General features: G+C 39.1%; 1 protein-coding gene across 1 annotated transcript in view; it reads left to right on the top strand.

The window, feature by feature from the left end:
* Positions 1–2255: 2255 nt before the first annotated feature.
* Positions 2256–24783, top strand: part of LOC149140946 (BEACH domain-containing protein B-like) — a 398071-nt gene continuing 375543 nt past the window's right edge. The window contains 1 exon segment of the mRNA XM_089446434.1: positions 2256–2476. The gene's annotated coding sequence lies outside the window, so the exon portion shown is untranslated.

Raw genomic sequence — 24783 nt, 5'->3', positions numbered from 1 at the left:
CCCTCCCCTCTTCTTCCATGTCATTTATCCTCCCTAGCCCTCATCACCGTTCTTCATTTCAATCTGGGATGCTTCCTTTGGAACCGAACCATCCCCCGCTCCTCGGTCCTTGTCTCATTGGCCTTAACTCGATCCAGCCTGTCCTCGTGCCTCATGGCACAGGTTCGCTCGACTTGCTGCTGCAACGTGGTTGCTCCCATCACGTTTTTCCTACACTTGGTACTGGGATGTCTCACAGCGTGAGAGCCCAACCCTCACATCATAGAAACAACTGCAGTGGTCGACGTTCTAGCACAAGATCAAGTAAGAAAATGGGAGAGGGTGAGAAGCATTTAATCCATTTGATCTGAATTGTTCAGGTCTCGCATGGGAGGAAGGCATGGGTAAGGATGAAGGACGAAGCTAGAAGATGGGAAATAATGGTGGAGCATTGGGATCTTAGCATCATGAGTACCAATTTCTAGTCCTGCATCAAAGTTCAGACCTGTATCTTCTATAAATTGGGTAACAGATTGATCTTCTGTCATTGTTTTTGATCAGTATCTGCTCAGGTGGTCTCTCTGAAGGCCCAACGACTGGGGCTGAGGTCACTGAGTAATTTCTATAGGATTCTGGTCAGGGTGTTGGCCACAAGGGTGGTAATTGGTGGTGTGTGCAGTCGTGGGGGAAGCTGAGTGTTGGTAAGGGCAGAATTTTCATTGAGTCGCAAGACAATGACATTAGGTTGATTGCCTGGAACAATCCTGAGTGGGGGGTTCGTGCCACCTTGGAGATTGGTCACTCTGGTAGCTCCTCGGTGGTGAAAATGAGTGTGCATAGCAACTCAGTGGAGGAGGCCTCGCTATCTGGTTCCTGGGGCCATGTCAGCCTTAGATGGGGGGTCGAGGGAGGGCAGGTTTCAGGAGGGTGGCAGAAACAAGCATATCTGTAATGGCTGCGTGCAAGAGCATATGGAATTCATGGAGTGTCTGGCAATTATGCAGAGGTGCATCCATCAACAACAGAAGGAGGTATTAGAAATGCAGGGGCAACAGATCGAGAAGGAGTGCATCTAACAACTAGAGGATGAGGTGGATGCTCTGAGACAACAATTTGAGCAACTGAAGCTCAAAATTGCAGAGAACAGCCCGAGGAATGATGAAGAATATATTAGACTCGATCTTAACAGTCCAGCGCCGATGGATGAGGAATATGTTTTCTCTCTTAGTTTCAAGATGCTTTTTGGTGGCAAACTTCACTTGTAAATATTTATTAGATCAATATTGTAGAATGTATAGCCACATGCTACCAGTTATGGGATTTTTTTTTTTGGTTTTTTTGATGATTTTTTTTGGTTTTTTGGGGAAAAAATTCTCTAGGAAGGGATGCGGAACAAATGAATTTTTAGAAGCCCCTAGCAGGCTCAAAATTTTGATGTAAAACCCCGATTTTGGACACGAACAACCACAATATCTATATATAAATATAGTACTCTTAAAAAATAAAATAAAATAAAAACTCTTTATATATATATATATATAAATGACAATATTTGATCATGACATTATAACTCATTATTTATTTGGGGTGATTCGAAGTTGATTAGGAAAGATAACAACCATTCCACTCAACTATCAAGATAACCCCAATTGACTTCAATTACCATAAATTTATTTGAAATTGAGAAAAAAAAACTTTAAATATAATTTTTTAAAAATAAGAAAAATTGAAATTTACACCATTATGATTAGATTTTTATTTCTTTTTAATATTAAAATAATAAAAATAAATTAATAATAATATATATAGATAGTTAGAATAAATTTGTTATTTTAATGATGTGATTAACATAATTTATTTTAACTTTATATTTTTACACTAGTCACTTGTTGGTTCCGAACACTTAGTCAAATTTTTTTTCTCTTATATGATTTCTGTCAAAAGATTTTGCTTAATCTTTAGCCTCATGGACGCTAAAATAATTTCTTTCTTTCTATGAACTTTAATATAAATAAAAATTATAATTGCTAAAAATGAGATATGATACCAGAAATTTTTTAATATAATTCTAAATTATTATTGTTAAAAATAATAATAATATTAAAAAAAAACCTTAGAAGTGTTCTCCACAATGCTGGACTAAAAAGAGCACGTTACCCATCTACCATTTTCTGTAAAAACGAAGTTTATTAAAAAAAAACCGCGTAGCTACCTACCATTCACAACATCAAATGTCGACAAACAAATAAACTCAAAATCTAAGAAAATAAATCTCTAAAAGCATGCGCTCGAAATTTCATACGTTCCGACTTTTTACTGTTCTGAGTCGGGAAAGTCATCGCTTTTGACCCGCGCCACTCTTCAGATCTACAAGTTACTCGCCAGTCGAAAATCTGTTTGTTTGTGATACTACATTCGTTCCCCTGTAAATTCTTTCATTTTCCGCGAAGGAAAAGCTCCGCAGCTGTTGGATGGTCCGGGAACGGCTCGCGCGCAGGTATGGGTTTCGAGTTCCTCAAAGTAAGCCCTGGATCGTAAACTTTAATGGTGTATTGCTTTTATTCTGTCATTTAGGGTTTCAATGGAGGGTCTCCAGTTATTTGTCTGCTTGAAATTGACCATGGCAGTCTTAGTTCTGTTCTTATGCTCTTGAACTTTGAAACATGGTCGAGATAAAAAAAGGTAAGCTGAATAATTTGTTCAGATTCATTAAATTGAGTTCCATCTTCAAATTTCCTGTTTGGCAGTAATGTGGGACGAAACCACACTCGATTGAAACCTGGTTTATTGGAAAAATTCACGAATAAAATACAAGCTGAACTAACAAAACACTATGCGACTCTGGAACTCCGTTTAGAAAAATGCGATGCGCAATTATTGAAAATCAGATCAATTATCTTGAAAGATATCCAATTATAAACTAGACAAAACAAATCCAATCAAGTTTGATACTGTCTTTGTACTAAGACAAGGTTGTTGGCTTCAAGGAGAAGATGCACATTAGCAAACTAAGAACTAGTTTCGCATAATGTTCATTGCGAGAGTTGGTGATACAATAAGCCAAATGCAAGTGCTGCAATAAAAGCAAGATTGAAGGCAAAGGTTGCAAACTTTTGCAATGAAGAAAGCACGTATTAACTACAGGATGGGCAACACCAATTGTACATTGGCACTAGCTGCTCGCACCAGATCATATTATTCAAACAAATAATATAATAACAGTATGTTAAATCTTACAATAAATTCCTAGTTATGGACTTCCAAATTCAAGGTGAGGTTACTAAGTGGCATTTTGCCAGCTGGCATGTTCCATTATATCCCATAAAGTACGGAGGGAAAGTACAAAAGATGTTCAATTGGTCTCGCGGGTAGCTGGATGTATCGTTGTTCCCTTATAGATTCGACTCTGTCAATGACAATAATGGGAAGGTACAAAATATGTTCAATTGGTCTCGTGGGTAGCTGGATGTATCGTTGTTCCCTTGTAGATTTGACTCTGTCAATGACAATAATGTTGTAATATTGTTTGAACTTTGCAGAGTAAAACTTGGTGTGTAAGCTATGTTGCCAGGAAACGTGGCTTCGGGGATATGGATGTGACGGGTACGTCAATTTTTGAAACAGGGTGCATGGGTTCATCGGGGTATATTATAATTTATATATATATATATATATATATTATGTTTTATAACTTATAATATATATGAATTTGTATATTTTCTAACTTTAAACCAGAAAAATAAAATATTTATGATTTAAAGTTTAAAGATTTAAACATGTACATCATTGAACATTCAACATTCACATTGAAATTTCAAAATTTCTAGTTTGATATCAAGTGCAAATTGGAGTTTACATATTAATAAGAATCATGACATATATCCATTATCATATTACATTCAAAATTTGCCTTAAGGCATCTCCAAATATGAACGAGGCAATTTCAAAATAGTGAACAATGGCTTCCTCAATCTATGTCATCAGCATCACCTAGATCTTCAGTCAACATGCTCTCCAGCTACAATAGTAATGACATTCAGCTTACACAATGAATCTACAGAGGCCATCTCTGGATCAAAACTACAGAAAGAGAAGTAAAAAGGCCGAGCTTGAAAAGAATTACAACAAAATCAGTAAAAAAAATTGACCCTAACGTTCCCAATTTTGGGGTTCCATGCACTCGTTGTCGGGGTTTAGCGCGCCCAATTAGATGGAACCCAAATTTTGGTTGCGAAGAACCCGGTGCTTACTCGGAGAACCTGGTTCATTAGGGTGCGTTTTAGAAGAACTTGTACCCAAACCTGGTACTTGGGGACGAGAACCCGGGACGGGTTCATTAACCCACCCCAGGTTCGCAAACCTGTGCAACATAGTGTATAAGACTTTGAAGCATGTCATTTCTCCTGCTTGTATGCATAATTGGCCATTGCAAAATAAAATATAAAATTGGTTATATTACACCTAAGTTGCATGAAACTTGGAAATGAGTATGGATTTTGTAAACAATATTGCCATGGAAACCTTGCAATCAAGGATATAAAAAATACAATCTCTCTCTATATATATAATTATAATTTTCTTTCAAGAAATAAGAATAATACACATAAATGACACTTAAGAAGGAAGGAAACCCCTAGATGATTATGGATTACATTATGCAAAATCCAAAAGTAGCCTGTGTAAATGAGTCTATACATATAAAAAAAATAGCTTTTGTAGACGAGGCTATGTAAGATTCCCTCTTAAAAATCTCCCAAAATATCCACTGGAAATTTCGGAGTTGCTTGGATTTTTAGTGAAGTGTTTCGTCAAACAGTTAGGGCCAAACTGCTGTAGGTATTTTTCTTTGTTTTGGCATATAATAATATGAAAGCACAAGACCAAATAGGTGCTGATGTAAACAACCCAGCTCAAGCATAGAAATTACATGGAACCCAGAATGTTATTTATCATTAAAATGTGCATACTACAGCCATTTAAATATTATTTCTTTCTCAAGATAAGCCCAGAAATACACATCAATGGGTTTACATTCAATTCATAATGATATGAACAAAATTTCAGAGTACAGAAATACAAAGGAACCTGGTATGGATGGCTGCCAATACAAATGTGCAAGCACAGTCTTCTTACAAGAATGCTCCAACACTGTGATAAATAGATATGCTGCTCAGGTACACAAGGAATGATTCAGAATGCAATAATGCTCCATGTTCCACCCAGTAGTGTTTCATAGGCTGAATACAAATATTTATATATATCAGTCCAGCAATCAGAGAGGACCCATGATCTGGTAGAGAGAAAATATGTGTGCTTTGATATGAAGAAATGTGCCCAGAATAGTTGCCACACTTCGACCAGCAGGCAAGGAGAGGCCATGGTCTCTGATATATTGAGGAAAATGTCCCTTCAACGCCCTATCCTCAGCCACCACCAGTCAACACGTCCAACAGTGAATATGTGGATGATTTCGATCCCCTGGAACAAGATAACTTGTCGCTCAAAGAGCAAAACTTGGCTAGTGTAGTAAGGGAGGAACTCGATGTTATTTAATTAAGGAAAATCGGCCAATAAAAGCTCAGGTATAGCAACTTTGATTCCTCAGGGTTAAATGCCTCCCAAATCATTAGAGAAATGGCCCATGTGAAGTTCTTCCTTTCCAACCAATGCTCCCTGCATATAGATATATAGAGAAAATATTATCAGAAGATAAAATCAACTAATAAGACCTCTTCACCTCAATATCTTGTGCAAATCCTTTACTCCATGGTAGCGCAATGGTGAAATTTGAGTGATTTCACTCTTGGAGCCAACTAGGGTGTCTAGTTTTAACACTGAAGCTATCTACGGCGGCTAGGATTTCCAAAACCCCAAGATTTTCCAAAACTCTCCAAGAGCTCATTTTCTCAAAATGCAAGTGAAAGAATGAGGAGAGACTCCTCACTTCTCTCTTTTTTATAATTGAGTGGCCCCTTTTGCCGCCATTTTACCCTTTTAATATTTTATTAAGTCACTTTAAGAGACTTTCACTTTATAAAATGAAAATGAATTTTCCTCAGCCTATGATATGTCTCGTTTTTCACCCCTTAGGAAATTATAAAGTTTTCTTAGGAGAATCATGTTCCCTTATTAAAATTTTCTCCCCACCTTAGCCTACAGGAACTTATTAGGCTAGCAGAACCCTTCTTATTTCTCTTAAGCGGTCGGGGACATTATACTCCTTGTTGAATTTGATTGTCTTCACCAAGCACCAAGATTATTAGCCAACATAGTCATCGATGAAGATTTAACCTCAACAAGCTGGTGTAGCATGATGAAGTTTGAGACATGTCTTGTCTCAAAAACTTCAACAACTCATATTTGGAGTATTCTTGAAACATTGCTTGAGACGTGTGGTTGTCTGGCGATGAATTTTATGTTTTTCCTCATAGGGTATCTGTGGATTTTAGGCAACAATGGTATGTTTATGCTTTAGAGCAATTTTACTTCAATTTCTTTATTAGCCCAATATCAATATTCAGATTAGCAATCAAATCAACATGATAGTAAAATGCAAATAGAACATAAACATAAACAATAGAAGACAAGCCAAGACAAAAGGACACAAGATGTGGCACCAGCCAGGGACAAACGCCAATGTGAGGAAACCCTTGATCAATTCTACTTATAGTCTTCAATAGTTCAGTAGAGAGAGATAGTACAATTTACAAATCTGATAATTTATAACAGCAACAAAAGAGCCCTAACCAGAAAAGTCAATGTTGGTCAACATGGTGGATTTGATCTTCAATAAATTGGTCAACTTCAGTCAACTTCGGCCTCCAAACAGCAAGATGAATCAACCCTCAAAACAGCCCAAAATCAGCCCAGTCAAATCTGGTCAAACAACCAACCTGTTGTCAGTCCTAGTTGCAATCAACATTGGTCAAAGTCAATGTTTGACCTCGATTTCTGTGCCTAGAAATGTGGCCTGCCCAAATAGAGATAGCCCTCACAAAAATGCAGTCAAAGGAGGTCAATGCATGCTGGTCAACGCTTGGTCAAACTGTCCAGAAATTCGGTCTCCTAAAAGTTTGGCCTCTTGAAATTTCGCTCTCCTTGACTTTCGGCCTCCTGAAATTTCGGACTGTGGCGAGAGAGGCCCAGAAATCCGTACCTAATCAATGAGGAGAGAGAGAGAGAGAAGTGTGAAGATGAGTGTGTCCAAATGAGGCTAAGTCACCTTTTATATGCAACGTCGAGAATGAATTGACGTGACTGTTGGGCTTCTAAGCCTACATAAGTTTGCTGGACGACCTTGACAATTAGTCCATAATCAAAATAAATTCATAACTTTATTTGTACATTTCGGAATCGGATGATCTTTAGATCAATCCTACACCTCTCGGATAGAGGAATCAAGAAAAATATCAGCTGTCATAAATAAGATGACCCATGTGGAGTTTGGCCCTAGTTGCCAATTTTAACACTCCCTCTCAACTAGGGAGAACTCCATTTGCCAATCCATCTGCCAATCTGTACTATCTTTGCCATCAACGAATTGCTCTGCTTTGCTCTGTTGAACTATGAAGAAGTGATCGAGAATTTATGATACCATTCTCTACTGACCCGAAGTCAGTCCCAATCAAAGGAGAGTGTGTTATACCACTCTTATTGACCTGAAGTTAGTTCCAATCAAAAGAGAGTGTCTCATACCACTCTTACTGACCCAAAGTCAGTTCTAATTGATCCCAGATCAATATCGGTAATCCTAACACAGGGAGTACGGTAGTACACGATGCGTCTATTGGTAATACTATGGTCCCTATCCTCATTTCCCTACTCATTGGCCAAATGAGAGGTACTTTCCACGAGTCCCAGACTGCATGGGTAGGATGTCTCAGCAGGAGAAGGATGAACCACTCATCCTGCCTACATGTCGCCAAGGGGTATCGCAGGGGAAGGCTGAACCACTCACCCTGTACACAACAAACCACTAGGGGAAGGCTGAACCACTCACCCTATGGTTGCTCATCGCTCCAAGAAGTACCCCAAGCTCCCTGGAGCTCCCAGAGCTCAATGTCCATCTCATACAGGACCCTCATAAGAGGGTCTCTCCATGACTCCAAGTTGTTATCGGAAGGCCAAGAACAAGACCTTCCCCAGGGGCTTTGTTAGAATATCGACAATCTGCTCATCAGTCCCAATGTGATGGAGCCTTATTGCTCCTTGTTGTACCATATCCCGGATAAAGTGGTACCTGATATCTATATGCTTGGAGCGATCATGAAACACGGGATTCTCTGATAATCAGATCCCACTCTAGTTGTCGCAGAGGATCACGGTGGTATCCAGTACATGTCCAAACAACTCACTGAAGAGCTTCCTCAACCAGACAACTTTACAGGAGGCCATACTAGTAGCTATGTATTTGGCTTCGGCGGTGCTCAAGGCAATCGATTTTTGCTTCATGCTAATCCAGGATATTGAAGCAGAACCCAAACAAAAACAACATCCAGAAGTGCTCTTGCGATCCACCACACTACTAGCCCAATCAACATCAGAATAACCATGCAGCCTCACATCTCTGGCAGTGTATCTTAGTCCATGAGTGATTGTGTCCCGAAGATATCTCAGAAGATTCTTGGCACTAATCCAATGTATATGATGAGGCTCAACCATGTGTTAACTGCAAAACATATGTCCGAACATGGGTTCCCCAAGAACATCAGTGCATCTATGAGTTGACTTTACTCGGAAGCATTTCCCAATTCAGGTCCAGCAACACTACCACTTAACTTCTTGAAGTTAAGTTCCATCGGAGTAGTCACAGGTTTGTAGTCCACCATTCCAAATCTTTCCAATATCTTCACAACATATTTTCCTTGAGAGAGGAAAAATTCACCTGGCTTTTGCCAGACCTCCAACCCTAGGAAGTAGTGCATTGGTCCTAGGTCCTTCATCTCAAATTCAGAAGCCAACTCCCTCTCTCATTTGTGAATGAGAGGGTTTGCACTTCCATCAGCTCCATGCTTGATTTTGTAGGGCCACTTAGAGGTGACCACTGATTTGTCCTAGGGTCTAGGGACCACATCCCAGACATCATTCTTCATAATTGACTCGTATTCTTCATTCATAGCATCCTTCCATACTTGATGCTTCACGACTTCTTCGAATGATGAAGGCTCGTTTTGAATGATAGTGCTCATGGCGGTCAAATATCCTTGATACCTGTTCGGCTTCTTGCTTTCACGGAAAGTCCCCCTTGGTGCATTGTGTCTCTCGGCATCTTCGAAAGTCTCCCTAAGCCATGAGAGTCTCCTTTTGGAGGAGGGCTCATGAGGAGGAGGATTAATAGGATCCATAGGTTCATCAACATCAGGCATTGTTTCATCTTCTTTTGCACCTTGATTTTTGGTGTCAGCTTCTTTGTCTTCCTTAGGATAGGAAGGTTGTTGATCTTCCTGAGGGCCATATATTCGTCAAAGGTGACATCATGACTTATCTCAACTTCCTTTTGACCAGCCACATAAATTCTATATCCCTTAGAATTTTCACTATAGCCCACAAAGATTCATTTCTTCCCAGATGCACCTAATTTGCTTATTGTCTCTTTCGGCACATGAAAATATATGGGATTTCCAAAAATTCTAAAATGAGAGACATCGGGTTTCTTACTAGTGAACATTTCTTCTGGAGTCTTGGAGTCCAATGCTTGATGAGGGCATCGGTTTTGAACATACATGACGATATTTGCAGCTTCAGCCCATAGGAACTTTGGAAGGCCTTGATCATGAAGCATGGCATGAACTGCTTCTATAATAAAGTGATTCTTCCTTTCAGCCACACCATTCTGCTCAGGAGTGTATGGCGTTGTAGTCTCCCTCTTAATGCCAGCTTCTCTGCAATAATCTTGGAATTCATTGGATTTGTACTCGGTCCCATTATCAGTCCTCAATATCTTGATTTTCTTCTCGGGTTGGTTTTCGATCAAGGATTTGAAGTGTCAGAACCAGGTGAACACTTAATCCTTCTTCACCAAGTAGATCCAGGTCTTGCGAGAATAATCATCCGTAAAGGTGAGATAATATAAGTATCCTCCCAAAGAGTTTACGGGCATCATACTAGATATGTCGGAGTGGATCAATTGCAATATATCTGTGGTCTTGCTATTACTTGAGGGGAATGGTCCCCTTGTAAGTTTTCCTTTGGCACATCTCGGACATACACCTTCATGCTCTACTTTGAACTCGGGCTTACCTATCACCAACCGTCTCACATTGGGTAGGGCCTTATAATGAAGATGGGCAAACCTCCGGTGCCATAGTTCAGATTGTAGAGATGTGTCGCAAGACATGGCTCCCAATGGACTTCCTCCAACTTGATACAAAGTGTCAACCTTGAACCCAAGAGTAAAAGCATCTTTAAAATTTATTTTCCAAACACGTACCTTTCCATCGATGAATGCCACCTTGAATCCTTTGTCCTCCATGGCTGAAATGGACACCAAGTTCTTCTTGAGATCAGGTACATATATTACTTCTTGCAAATGAATAGTGTTACATTGATTCAATTGAAGGGTAACATTCCCTACTCCCTTCATGGGATAGGTGGCATCATCTCCAAGGATAATCTCCAAGTTTGTTTCATTTTCTATCAGATTAGAGAGGGATTCCTTGTATCCGATGAAGTGCCTTGAGGCACCACTATCAATCAACCAATTTCCCAAAGTGTGCGGAGGAGAGGCAGTGGAGAGGGCCAATATAAGATAGTACTCTCTTTGCTTATTGTTAACAACATTTGATTCTTCATACCTAGAGTTCTTTGATTTCTTGGAGGGTTGACCATTTCCTTGATGTCCCGCATTCCTTTTTCCTTTGCCATTGGACCTGCCATTCCTTTGATCATTGTTTTTGAATTTGCCCCTGGAATGATTGTGATCATCATCATGCGATGTGTCCCTTCTATTTGGACACTCCCTTGCATAGTGGCCAAACTTATTGCAAACAAAGCACCTGTCCTTCCTTCCCCCTTAGATCCAGGCTTTCAATGGAAATGACCTTTAGACCCTGCATTATTTCTCCTTTTGCCATGAGTGGAGAATCTAGTGGGGTTGCTTCTATTAGAAGGCATTTCTTGCTCCATTCATGTTTCTTCTTGAATGCAGCTTGACATCAATTCTTCAAACCATGGAATTCGATCATTGTCGAGGACGGTGGTTCTAAATACATACCACTCAGGTGGGAGTCCTCCAAGGGTGGTGAGAGTAAGTTCCCTGTCAGAAATGACTTTTCCAATCAAGAGTAGATCATTCTTGATCTCAGTAATTCTCAAGAAATAGGATTGAATATCCTCGTCCTTGCCCTTCTTAATATCCTTCAACTTATTCTTGAGAAATAGAATTTGATTAGCATTACTGACCTTGAACATGCCGACCAACTTGTCGTAGATCTCCTTAGAGGTCTTAAATTCGGAGATGTAGGCCACCAAATGCTTGTCAATGGAATCCCTGATAATCTTCTTTGCTTTGACTTCAGCCCTATTGTACGTGGTCTTCGCAGCAGCCAGTGCATTTGAAGGAGGTTCAGGGATTTTACTCTGCACATAGTCCATCACTTCTTTTTCTTCCCAGGTCAAATCAAGAGACATCTACCATCCTTGGTAGTCATATTTATCATGGAGCTTGTCTTCAACCTGGAAGTAGGATGAGGAACCCATTGAACCTTTTGTCCTTGTCCAATTGTCTTTGGTTATTGTTCTTCCACTCTTGCTTTGGCTTTGTCTTCACGTCACCTCTGATACCATGTTAATTTTAGGCAACAATGGTATGTTCTATGCTTTAGAGCAATTTTACTTCAATTTCTTTATTAGACCAGTATCAATATTCAGATTAGCAATCACATCAACATGATAGTAAAATGTAGATAGAATATAAGCATAAACAATAGAAGACAAGCCAAGACAAGAGGACACAAGATGTGGCACCAGCCAGGGACAAACCCCAATGTGGGGAAACCCTTGATCAATTCTTCTTATGGTCTTCAATAGTTCAGCAGAGAGAGATAGTACAATTTACAAATTTGATAATTTATAACAGCAGCAAAAGAGCCCTAACCAGAAAGGCCAATGCTGGTCAACAGGGCATATTTGACCCTCAATAAATTGGTCAACTTCAGTCAACTTCGGCTGCCAAACAACAAGATGAATCAGCCTTCAAAACAACCCAAAATCAGCCTAGTCAAATTTGGTCAAACAACCAACCTGCGATCAGCCCTAGTTGCAGTCGATGCTAGTCAAAGTCGACGTTTGACCTCGATTTCTGTGCCTAGAAATGTGGCCTGCCCAAACAGAGATAGCCCTCACAAAAACGCAGTGAAAGGAGGTCAACACATGCTAGTCAATGCTTGGTCAAACTGTCCAGAAATTTGGTCTCTTGAAATTTCGCTTTCTTGAAATTTCGGCCACCTAAAATTTCAGACATGTGGAGAGAGAGAGGCCCAGAAATCCGTGCCTAATCAATGAGGAGAGAGAGAGAGAAGTGTGAAGATGAGTGTGTCCAAATGAGGCTAAGTCACCTTCTATTTATATGCAACGTTGAGGATGAATAGACGTGACTGTTGGGCTTCTAAGCCTACATAGGTTTGCTGGCCGACCTTGAGAATTTGTCCATAATCAAAATAAATTCATAAATTCATTTGCACACTTCGGAATCGGATGATCTTTAGATCATTCCTACACCTCTCAAAGAGAGGAATCCAAGAAAAATATCAACCGTCATAAATAAGATGACCCATGCGGAGTTTGGCCCTAGTTGCCAATTTTAACAATATCTTTTAAGAATTCAAATATTATACTTAAGTATAATATTCTAGGTGATTATTTTGTTGTGAAGTAATTGTACACATAGCTATATAGGTTAATATTCCATAAATAACGTATACTTTACTATTAAAATTTGTAAATGTTGGTGAATGCTATCCATTTAATAATATTTTATGTAAAAAATAGGTGAATCTTTAGAGGGAAAATGACTAATTGGCGAATATGTATTTTTTGAAAATGGCCAAAAAACAACCTATTGGCGAAAATTCATTCCTACAAAATACCTTGTTCCCTAGTATGCCTTGTGAGTTCCTTATTCCATGGAGTTTTAGCTTCAAAATCTTCTAAAGTCAAATTCAATTTATGGATTGTTGCTACAAAATCTAGCATTTTATTGGGAAACCTCACTAAGCACTCTAGATTAAGAGCAACAATGGGATCAATCACCACTGTCAGCTTAACAATTGTTCCCTTGCTATTTTGTGGTTGGATACTATCCTCACAAGTGAGGTTTCTTGACAGGTCTTAGGGATTAGATAACAAGTGCTCCCAGGCTAAATACCCCCAAGGGTTCTGCTATAAACTACACCCAAGGATAAATGTTCAATAATTAGGGTTTTGGGTGAAATAAAATATAATTCCAAGACAAAGAGTTCAAAGGACCCTATGGCTAAATTTAGAGGGCTTAGCAAGTCTCGAAGAAGCTCAAATAGGTTTCCAAAAACATGTTATCTATAAATTACAGATTGCTGTTATAAACTAGGTTTTTAATTAGCACAATTACAACATGCAAATATTTACTACGATAATAACAAAATAGGGAAAATAACAAACACAAGATTGAAAAAGATACTTGTAATAAATTTGCACAAAATCACAATAGAATCACCATTTATCATCCTAGAGAAACCATTTGATCATAATATCCTTCCGAAGACAATTTTCTCATTCAATGCTTCATAGCAACCAAGAGAAAAGAGACAAGCTAGTGCGCTTTCTCTCAAGTGTGAGTGTGACAATGATCTTAAGGTAAATAAATTCCTCTCTATTTGTATAAGAGCAACCAAATTGATTTTACCTTAAATTAGACTAAAAACCCTAAAAATAATATAAAAATGTGATTACAAATTGGATAGATCACAAGCCAACCCCCAAAGATAGCTAAATCAATGATAACACATAAAAACAAGCCTCTTTAACCCACACTTGTGAGCTAACAAACCTCCAAAGTTGACATTGTCCTACAAAAGGTTCCATGGATGATTCAAGAATTTGTCTCTCTTCGGAGGCCACATCTCCTCATCAAAAGTTGTCAGATCATCAAACAAATTCTCCCTCAACAAGATGTCATCATCAGATTGGTTGACATCATCAATCTAGGCTACATGAAGAGGACATCATGGAGCTAGGGTATGTTGTCATCACACAAAGCAATGTATCGTCTACTACAAAGGGGTCTCAAGTCATCATCATCATCAAGCTATCCTAGAAATAGTGCAACGTCCATCAAGAAAGTGTAATGGCAGCTTGGGGGCGTCTTGTCATCTTTGGGGTACATCAACTCTCTAAGCAATGCCTTTACTCAAATGTGCGATGTTTTAGGTCCTAGAGGAAGATGAGAGTGTCATCAACTATGTTGGATACGTCACGAGGTAATCGCTCCTCAAAAAGTGGTCAACGTAATGGCTCTAATGCCTAGTGATCATCAAATGGGGTTGGGCGTCCTATTTGAAGTGTTGGAGAAGCATCATACAATTCCTCAAGGGATGGAAACTATACCTGGGAGAAAGCATTAAAAACATACTCACATAATTAAGTGAGATCACATGATAGGTGCAAGAATGATAATAGTATCATAATGGGCCATATTTAATGTCAAAGGTATCAAAGTAACTCACATAAGCATCGTCTTCAAATGTCTTGGAAATAAGTAACAATGCATTAGATTTGGGAGGGTTATCACAAGGCCCTATTAGGTTTCCAACCCTAAGGGGGGAACAATTCCTAGGCCAACCCATTAATGAACAAGTGCAAGTGGTCAATGACATGGTAGGAGTTTACTTCATGGAGCATGCCATAGTCTTTGTACTAGTTATGAAATTCCAACATCCTTGAGCATTATGATATGAAGAGGGAGTAGTCATAGGACTTGAGTTACCCCTTTCCTCGACCTGTATTCACCACCTCTCCTATGCAGCGTTTTCTTCATTGGTTTTCCTTTCTTTGCAAATATAGCTTCGATTACAAGCTTTTACTGATTCATCGTTGATCCCGTAAAGATGAGACGTTTTATTGCTCATTAGGGTTGGGATAAGAAACCTTCCTTTAATTTAGATAGCTCATGCATTAGCCAAGAACTAAGTGTGGGCTAATGAGGGGGGTAAAGCTCAGGATAGGCTTTTTGTGCACACACTTTCATTTATCCCTACCAATTTTTTTACATTTTAACAATATGGCACATTCTTTTTCTCTTTCTTTTTGCTGCATTAACCTCTCAGGGAAAAGTTGCCAGGCTCTTACTCAAGGACGAGGAAAGCAAGGAACTAATATTGGTGATAAATAACAATCAACTCGAAGATGGGATGTGAATACAAGGGAGAGATGGAAATTGTTGAGTATGGATTAGTATGGACATGCAACATCAATCATAGCATACTATTCGTGCCCCTCCTAGTCAGTGAAAGAAAGGCATAAAGGAAGGTCACACTAGGCTAGGGCATATGATAACCACCAAGGTGAAGCATGAGAACAAGAATACAACCAAAAGCGGTCTATCATCCAATTCAACATGTGATCCATATTAGAATGTCTTTAAACATTAAATGAGAGCACATGAATACAAAAATGGTTAACGTACCTGATATTCGATGAACCACCTTCATGGGATGAGTTGGCTAGATGAAATAAAGCAATGATTGGAGCATGGATGAGAGGCATATGAAGCTAGCTATCTGTGGATTATCATAGGGTTGTCAATTGGCAAGCTAAAACAATAGGAGAAACTTTTTCTCCTCGGGGTTACCCACTTGGTTGGGTAACATAGACAAAGGAGTCCAAAAATGTGATTATATTTTACCCTCAACAATCAAGCTTGCAACTTTGCCAACAATTGCATTATTTGTGACAACTTGCACCACAATGTTTGGGTCTATTTACTCAATAACATTAATTAAAATTTCAACAATGGAATTTCTATCTTTTACGTCACTAGAACATATTTTGTTGGAAAAATGCAATGTGGTAGGTATTGATTCATATTTTCCTTATTACTTAATACCTGTTTGTGAACTTTAATCATCTTCTCGTGTTTCGTTCTTAGATCTTTTCATCAAACAAATATCAAGATAAAAAATAGTAAAGATAATGGACACAAATATTAGGCTCCAAGCTAGGGCAAAACCCCTCCAAGGGGAAACCCAAAAAATCTTCTCTTCTTATAGAATCTACTTCAAATGAGACCAACAAGACCCCAAACCCTAGATCACAACCTCCTCCCAACACCAAGTCAACCCTGCAAGCTGACTTTCCAATTAGGTCAAGGTCACACCAAGTTAACTGAAGACAAACCCTTCCAAAACTGCTTCAGATTCAAAATTTCGGCCCTGAGCTATAGAATTTTGGACTTGTAGTGTCACTGCTTCAAAAATCCGGGCCCTGGAACTTCAACCCCTATAACAGCTCAACAACTTTGCACGTGTGAGAGAAAAATAGGGCAAAACTTCGATTTTCTTCTCTTCCAACTTTTGCCCTCTTCTTCCTTTCCTTTCTGTCTTTCTTCCTCAACTTCGCACTTGAGATCGAACTTCCTTGATTGCAGATCGAATTAGTGAGTGAATGAGGTCGAACTGCTTCTATTTATACCTTTCTGTGTGGGTCAAATACCCCTCTCTAGGCCGACTTGGAATAGGAGGCTTCTAGGAATAGGAGGCTTCTAGGGTTTTCTAGACTCAAAAATAAATTCTTTTACAAGATACATCTTGCCCGGAAGGGTCTTATAAACGTGATGTTGACTCTCTTGACTCATGATAATAAATCCTATGACCTAACAAACCCTAGAAGCATGAAGAACATGTTTTTACCTATAAGACCATCAATAAAGAGCATGAAACCCATGCTTTAAAATAATAACTTTTTCTTTTCTTCTTTTGTTTGTTACATAAGATACATATTTAAATGAGTGCAATAACAACTATGAAGACCGAACTAGTTACATTTCCAACACTCCCTCTTAACTAGGGAGGTATTCATAATTGTACCACTAGTACAACATCATTCTCAAACTGAAGAGTTTTCATAAGAAGAGTTGGATTGGTAAGTCATCTTTAAGCATCATCATCACATCATCATAACCAACATTGTCAACATAGCAAGGCCTTGACTAACAAGCTCTATCTCTCCATAAGATCAGAGAACAATGTTGGGAGGCTTTACGTGGATACCACACTACCTCTCAAGGCACATACCCCATCCAGATGTTCACAAGGTATGTCCTTTTAGGACTATTCTTGTCTTGGATTCCCAATCCTCAAAGAATATCGGTCCTCTTCGACCACTCTTGTCTTGGATATCTTGTCCAATCCTCAAAGAGTGTCGGTCCACGAGACCACTTCCCTATCTTGGATTCCTAATCCTCAAGGAATACCAGTCTCAGATGCTTACCCAATCCTCCACCATCCTCTCTCCAAGGCCTTCACTTAGACTTACGATTGTTAGTCCTAGTCAAGTGCTTGATACATGAAGAAGAGAATGCACATGTGATGTCCAACATCACTCCTTCTTACCTAGAGGGGATATCCCTATTCCCTCTTTACTAGGGAATAGATCCTTGCTCCTATTCAAGGAGACTCCTTTACTCCCTCTCAAATCTAGAGGAGATTCCAAACTTCCTTTCTATTTGGGAAGTCAACACCACAAGCCTTATAGCTTGTCTCCATAAGAGTATCAACTACCTGTTCTTTACAGTTGCATGGCTCCCTCTTTCCTTCACATCTCATTATATCGAGCTTGCTTCCTTCTGAGGTATCATGGAGCCATCTTCTTTCTTCAATCTTGTGACAGGATCCAGGTCATCAATCTTGCACATCACTTTCATCTCGTCATCAATAATAAAGGCATTATATTGAGCCTTTCCAATCTTCAAGCTGATCATAGCTTCCTTATGAAAGTGATCTCCTAGTTGTTGTATGAACTTGACCTTCAGGTTATCTTCTCGCACTGCTACCTTTTAATCCCAAGATAAACATATCTTGACTTCATAATTGCCAGGACCATATCTTCAATCCATGCAGTTGAACTTGCCACAAATGTCATCATGTATTCCTCGTAGTGGTGGCTTTCTCGTCTAGGCATCAACATCCTCATGGTCCATCTCCACACGAATCTTCCTTCATGCATCAGAGTGCCCAATGATCGTACTTGATACCAAGTTACAATTTTCTTCTGGAGACTATACTGGATGTTAAACATTATTCTACATAAATCTCAAAAAAGTCTTAATTCCTTATCCATCCTTGAGTAAGTCAAATTCTTCCTTTAGACATCACATAATCATATTAAGCATATTCCAAGATTCTGTACATATGAATTTTATCTAAGAGTTACTTTCAATATGCATTCCTATGCTCTTATTTCATCATCTTGCTATATGTCCTATAATGAGTCCGCAACTTGACCAATTGCATTCCTTCATCCCTTAAGAGTATTGTTTCCATACTATATGGAATGTATACTAATCCTTGTCAAAATGCTTTTTCCAAGAACTTTCTAAAGATGATGGTTCTTCCAGGATCATATTGATCCATCTTAGCAAAATGGCTACCACCAATATTATGTTGGAATGCTTGGATGAACATTAATATACCAAATGGTCCAACCATCTCAATCTTGAAAGACTAGATGATTCGTACAAAGCAACTCAATCAAGTAGACTCTAAATATGCTACTATCACATGCTTCTATCTATGATGCTATGTATTAACAAAACCAAGATTCTCTTAGAGCAAACAACAATGCATGCTATTCTAAAGGAAAGTCCATCTTCCTAAAGAACCTGACAGGGAGGATGCCTTCTTCAATAGTAAAGATCTTTGAGATCTTCTTTCTTCGACTTTGTCTCAGGTTCTCCCATTTCCTCAGTTGTGTGAGCTTCGCTTCTTTCCTTTCTTTTGTTGTTTTGCTAGTTTAGACAGTCCCTCTTAAAGTTCCAAATTCATTACATCCAAAGCATTGCACTTTGGACATGTCTTGCTTCTTCTTGGACATCTAAAAATTTCCCTTCTTCAACTTCTTGGTTCTTGCAATGAAGGCTTGAGACTGCTCATTAGATTTGATATCATCCTTTGCCTTGATCCTAGTATTTTTTAGGATGCATTGAGCCCACAACTCATGAAAATGAGTTGAATCTTTCTTAGAATAGATGCTTGTTGCAAAACTGCTCTATTATGGTGGCAAAGCATTCAGTATGCATATGGTCATTTTAGAATCCGAAATTGTCTCCTCAAGCCCCTGAAACTGATCTCTTATTTGAGAGATCTTCATTAGAAAGGAGGCCATGTCCTCATCCTTTGACTTCTTCATTTTATATAGCTTATTCCTCAAAGACATCTTTTGTCCCGATGTACTTATAGAGTACAAATTCACTAGCTTTTCATACATAACCTTTGAAGTTTTTAAATTAGCAACAAAGGGAACAAGATGATCCTTAATAGATTCAACAATGATCCTTTGTGCCCTTACTTCTCCTTTGTTTGATTTTGCTAGTTCTTGAGTTCTGTCTTTGCTAGGTTTAGTAACTTCACCGAGGACATATTCCATTACTTCATGTTCTGTAAGTGTCAGGTCTATTCTTTTCTTCCATGCTAGGTAATTTGCTGAGCCAACGAGCTTATTGCTTTCCTTGTAGAAAGAACCCATGAGACCTTTAGATTCAAACATAGAGTAACAATATGATACTTGTCAATCAAGAATCTTCCCTTCTCTGATGATGTCTCCAACTATCTTGAGGCTTTCAAGATTTTAAAGAGATTTCAACGATGTTCTAGAAAGATGCCCTTCCGAGTAGGTTAGATAAACAAAATTCAATCCTGCATCAAGTAGCTATCAGCTAAACCTTCGAACCTTAGTTTTGACCCTGCAACTTTGGTTTGCATCTTCGACCTTGTAACTGCTGCAAAAACCCTAGATCTGGTAGAAGATAATCCTTTAAAAGTTCCTCCTTTGAGTGAGGCAGATCCTTCCAAGATCAATGAGGTCAAAACATAATATATGCTCTTAACAACTTGATACTGCAAATCGATTTTATGCAATTTTGGCTTGCAACTTCAGCTTCCCTTATAGTTGCAGAAACCCTAATTCTTCAAACAAACCCTCCTTTGTGTCCACAATATGATGATCCTTTCAGCTGGCTTCTCTTGTTCACCTTAGCTCTGATACTATGTTGGAAAAGTGCAATGTGACAACTATTAATTTAGATTTTCCTTATTCCTTAATACTTGCTTGTGAACTTTAATTATCTTCGTGTGTTTGGTTATTAGATCTTTTCATCAAACAAATATCAAGATAAAAAATAATAAAGACAATGGACACAAATATTAAGCTCCAAGCCAGGGCAAAACCTCTCCAAGGGGGAACACCAAAAAATCTTCTCTTCTTTTAGAATCTGCTTCAAATGAGACCAACAAGACCCAAAACCCTAGATCACAACCTCCTCTAGGACCAAGTCAACCCTTCAAGATGACTTTTCAACTAGGGCAAAGTCACACCAAGTCAACTAGAGACAAACCCTTCTTGAACTGCTTCAGATTCAGAATTTTGGCCCCTAGTTATAGAATTTCGGACCTACAACTTCACCGCTTCAGAAATCTTGGCCCCTGCAACTTCGACCCTTGCAATAGCTCAACAACTTCGCATGTGTGAGAGAAAATTAGGGCAAAACTTCGATTTTCTTCTCTTCCAACTACTGCTCTCTTCTTCCTTGCCTTTCTTGTCTTTCTTCCTCAACTTCACACTTGAGATCAAACTTCCTTGATTGCAGATCGAATTAGTGAGTGAATGAGGTTGAATTGCTTATATTTATACCTTTCTGTGTGGGTCGAATACCTCTCTCTAGGCCAACTTGTCTTTGCCAGAGCCGACTTGTCTTTGCCAGAGCCGACTTGGACTAGGAGGCTTCTAGGGTTTTCTAGACTTAAAATAAATTCTTCTACAAGATACATCTTGCCTGAAAGCGTCTTATAAACATGATGTTGATTCTCTTGATCATGACAATAAATCCTATGACCTAACAAACCCTAGAAGCAATAAGAATGTGCTTTTACCTAGAAGACCATCAATAAAGAGCATGAAATCCATGCTTTAAAATAATAACTTTTTCTTTTCTTCTTTTGTTTGTTACATAAGATACATATTGAAATGAGTACAATAACAATTATGAAGACTGAAACTAGTTATTATTATTATTATTATTACCCAATTTAAAGGTCACGGCCAAGCCAAACACCAAATTGGTGTATGAGACCCCTTCTTTGTGGGACAAGGGACCCACCTCCATGCAACAATTTGACTACTAAGTATACGAAGGCATACATACTCTACCCCCCTTTAGTTTTGAACACGTGACCTCTTAGGAGGAAACACATGCTCTTAACCATTAGGCTATGTTACATTTCCAACATCTTCTGCCTTCAAAAACATTGCTTCTTTTGGTGATGGAGCAATTACATTGGCTAGTGGCCTATGCGTTATATCTGTCCATCCAACTAAGATAATGGAAACCTCCAAGCTAGCCCTTGAGCTACAAATTGTTCTTAAAACAAGAAGCTGTTGCTCTTTTATGAGCAAACTGTTCGGATATTTTCATAGTTCGATCCCTTGAAACCTTGAGGGGATCTGTTACTTGCCCTCACCAAATCTTGCTAATAGAGAAATCAAACCACATTAAAAAGTGTTGAAATATGTAACTAGGTTTGGTCTTCATAATGACATGTGTAATCATGATTTTATGTATTTAACGTAATGAGAAAAATAAATTTGTTGTTATTGATCTTGGGCATGGGTTTCATGTTCAAGGGAAATTTATTTTTAGATTAAGCTCCCATTGAGAGCTTCTAGGGCTTGTCATTGAGTCGAAAAGTTTAGGGAGTCTTTGTCATGTATGAATGACCCTTCTTGGGCATGTTACATATTGTAAAGAAAATTATTTAAGTCATAATAGTGTCAGAATGACCCTCTAGGACCTTGTCAAGTGCAAATTATCAAGTCGGCCTACAAAGGAATAAGTCGACCTCTCTAGAAGATGATGTCAGCCTATCAGGGCTGCCAAGGAAACCTATATAGAGGCATTCAGCCTCATTCCAAAGTGCTTCAATCAAACATTGATCTCATCACAAGAAGCTCGATCTAAAGTGCAGAACATAGCGAAGAAAGGAGAAGACAAGTCAAGGAAAAAGGAGTATTTTTTGCAGTTAGTTCTTGGGTAATCTCTCAGACGTGCGGTTTGTAGTTAGGGCATTTCATCACCTACAGAAAATCATAACTATAGTCGGTCAAGGAACCAAACAAAGGATGGAAGAAGCACTTATATGCAAGCCAAGTCATTGAAGAAGGAATTGCTACCCAAGCGAAGGAGAAGAGAAGCTGTCTTCACCATGATTCTGCCACACGTGCAAGCTAGGGTTACTACAGGAAGAGCCGAGAATCACAGTCAAGGTGCAGGTCCGAGTTTATGATGAGAAGACAGATTTGAAGCAAAGAGACTTGGGTTGACTTTGCTAGAAGTCAAGAAGAATTGTGACTTGGTCTTGGAGGGGTCATTTGGTCAAGGGTCTAGGTCTTGGAATTTGTCAATTGAAGATTCTATAAGAAGAAGGATTCTTGTGGGTTTTCCTCTTAGATTGGAGAGGTTTTGGCCCTGGCTGATTGCTACATCTTATGTCCTTTGTCTTATTGTTATTTATGGTTTGGTAGTTGTTTGATGAATGAGAAATCTAATAATAAACAAGGGAAAGAAGAATACTTAATTTGAATTCATGCATAGAAACTACCGCTGAGCTACTAATAGATCGACACAAAGAAAATAGAAATCAAGCACATTAAATTTTGATAGAGATTTTTACCTTGGAAACCCAACTTGGGAAAACTAGCATTCATGTTTGTTTTTAATTCAGCTTGTAGAGGAAAATAAAAAAATTATTATAGTTGCAAAACCTGTCCTAGTGCCTTGGAAATTGAGCCAAACAAATTTGTCTGTGTTAGTTTTTGGTAGCATCGGATGTGCTGTAGCCATGAAAATTGGAGGAGTTCTAAGGCACATGAGTTCTAAAGAACCCATAAACCGTTTGGTGAAATTCCACCCGGATTGTATTTTATTAAAATAATTAATATTTTTAATGGGGTTCCTAAGCCTAAACTTAGGAAAATTAAAAATATTAATGGGTATTAATCAAAATATGGGTGAGAATGATCTAGAAGGAAGATCAAGTAAAGTTTTTAATCTTAGTCGTTGATTAGAGACTTATCTCAGTCGTTGAAGTCTCAACGAGAAAAGTATAAGGAGGAGGCTTGGGGTTCTTTCAGAAACACACGAAGAGAACGAATTGATCTGGAGTTCAATTTTTGGGGCTAGGACGCTGAGAATTCGAACTAAGTGATCAGTTTCAAAAGAGGGGCAGGGATAGTTCAAGAGTACTGATAGAGAGGCAGAGAGAAGCTAGTGGAGGCAGCGCCGCAGCCAGGAGGACTGACGCTGGGTCAATCTGGGCCCATGTAGGCCTGACGCAGAGCCAGAAGGGTCAGCGCAAAAGTTGAAGCTGCAATCAAGCAGAAAGCCGGAATTACCGGGAAGGTTGACGTAGTAGGCAGAAGAGATAGTGCAGGGCTGACGCAGAGTAGTGTAGGCTGCAGAAGTAATTTGCTTCAGTATTCAAAGAATAACTTGATAATGTATATTAAAATCAAGTAGGAGAAGTAAATTCAGTTTTTGCTACAGTAGGGGTTCCTTGAGGATTAGGAATTTTCACATGGTATTAGAGCATTGATTTTGAAACAGGAAGAGCAGATCCAACGCTGAGCAGAGAGGCCAATAGTTGCATTTGTAGCAATTCGAATCCCCTTGAAGGGATTGCGCAGTCCTTGCTGGGAAGCAGAGATTCTGAGGAAATCTCCCTTTGAGAGAGTTGACAGAGGTATGATTTCCAGTTCGTGAGTTTACAGAGGCAGAGGGAGCGACGCAGAGCCTCAGCGCAGTGCTTGAAGGACGCAGTTTCTATCGGAGCAGAAATTTGTCGGAAAAGATCGAAGACACATAGAATGGGAATTTTCTCCTCAGAGGACTTTTCTCACCAAAAGTTCGAATTTTTCACTTGCTGGGCAACAAGCTAGTGCTGAGCAGTGACTAGAGGAGTCAATTTGACAATTTGGGTGAGATGGCATCACATGGGCTCAGAGATCAGGATAGGTTGGAAGGAGCTTCCAACTATGTCATATGGAAAACCATAATCATAGCTGTTCTGGAGGAGTACGATCTCAGAGCCTACGTCAAGAGTGTTGTGGCTGTTGCCGTTGCCGTTGACAATGATTAGAAGAAGAAGTACAAGGATGCGCAGGGAAAGGCGAAGAGGTTCATACTCGATGGAGTTCAAGATCATGTGGTCTTACACTTGCAGGGCAAAGATACGACCCGAGAAATGTGGGAAGCTTTGTCTTCACTGTATGAAGGCTCTTCCGAACAGCGGAAGATGTACTTAGAACAAAAGTTGTAGTGGAGATTGATGCAAAAGGGAGAAGGGGTTAACTCCTATCTTCAACAACTTTAGGACACCAGAGACCAACTTGCTACAGTGGGGTCTACTCAGAGACCAACTTGCTACAGTGGGGTCTACTCCTCAGTCTACCGCGATGGTAAGGACGACCCTGAATGGAGTCTTGGATGAATGGCAAGTCTTTGTCCAAAGCATATTGGCCAGGGAAAGACTACCTTCATGGGAGGAGATGTGGGCAACCCTTCAA

This window comes from Pinus tabuliformis, chromosome X (genome assembly GCF_031772625.1).
Source record: "Pinus tabuliformis cultivar Carrire ecotype Pingquan chromosome X, CPIR1, whole genome shotgun sequence".
Classification (NCBI taxonomy): domain Eukaryota; kingdom Viridiplantae; phylum Streptophyta; class Pinopsida; order Pinales; family Pinaceae; genus Pinus; species Pinus tabuliformis.
This window is presented reverse-complemented; position numbering and strand designations above follow the sequence as displayed.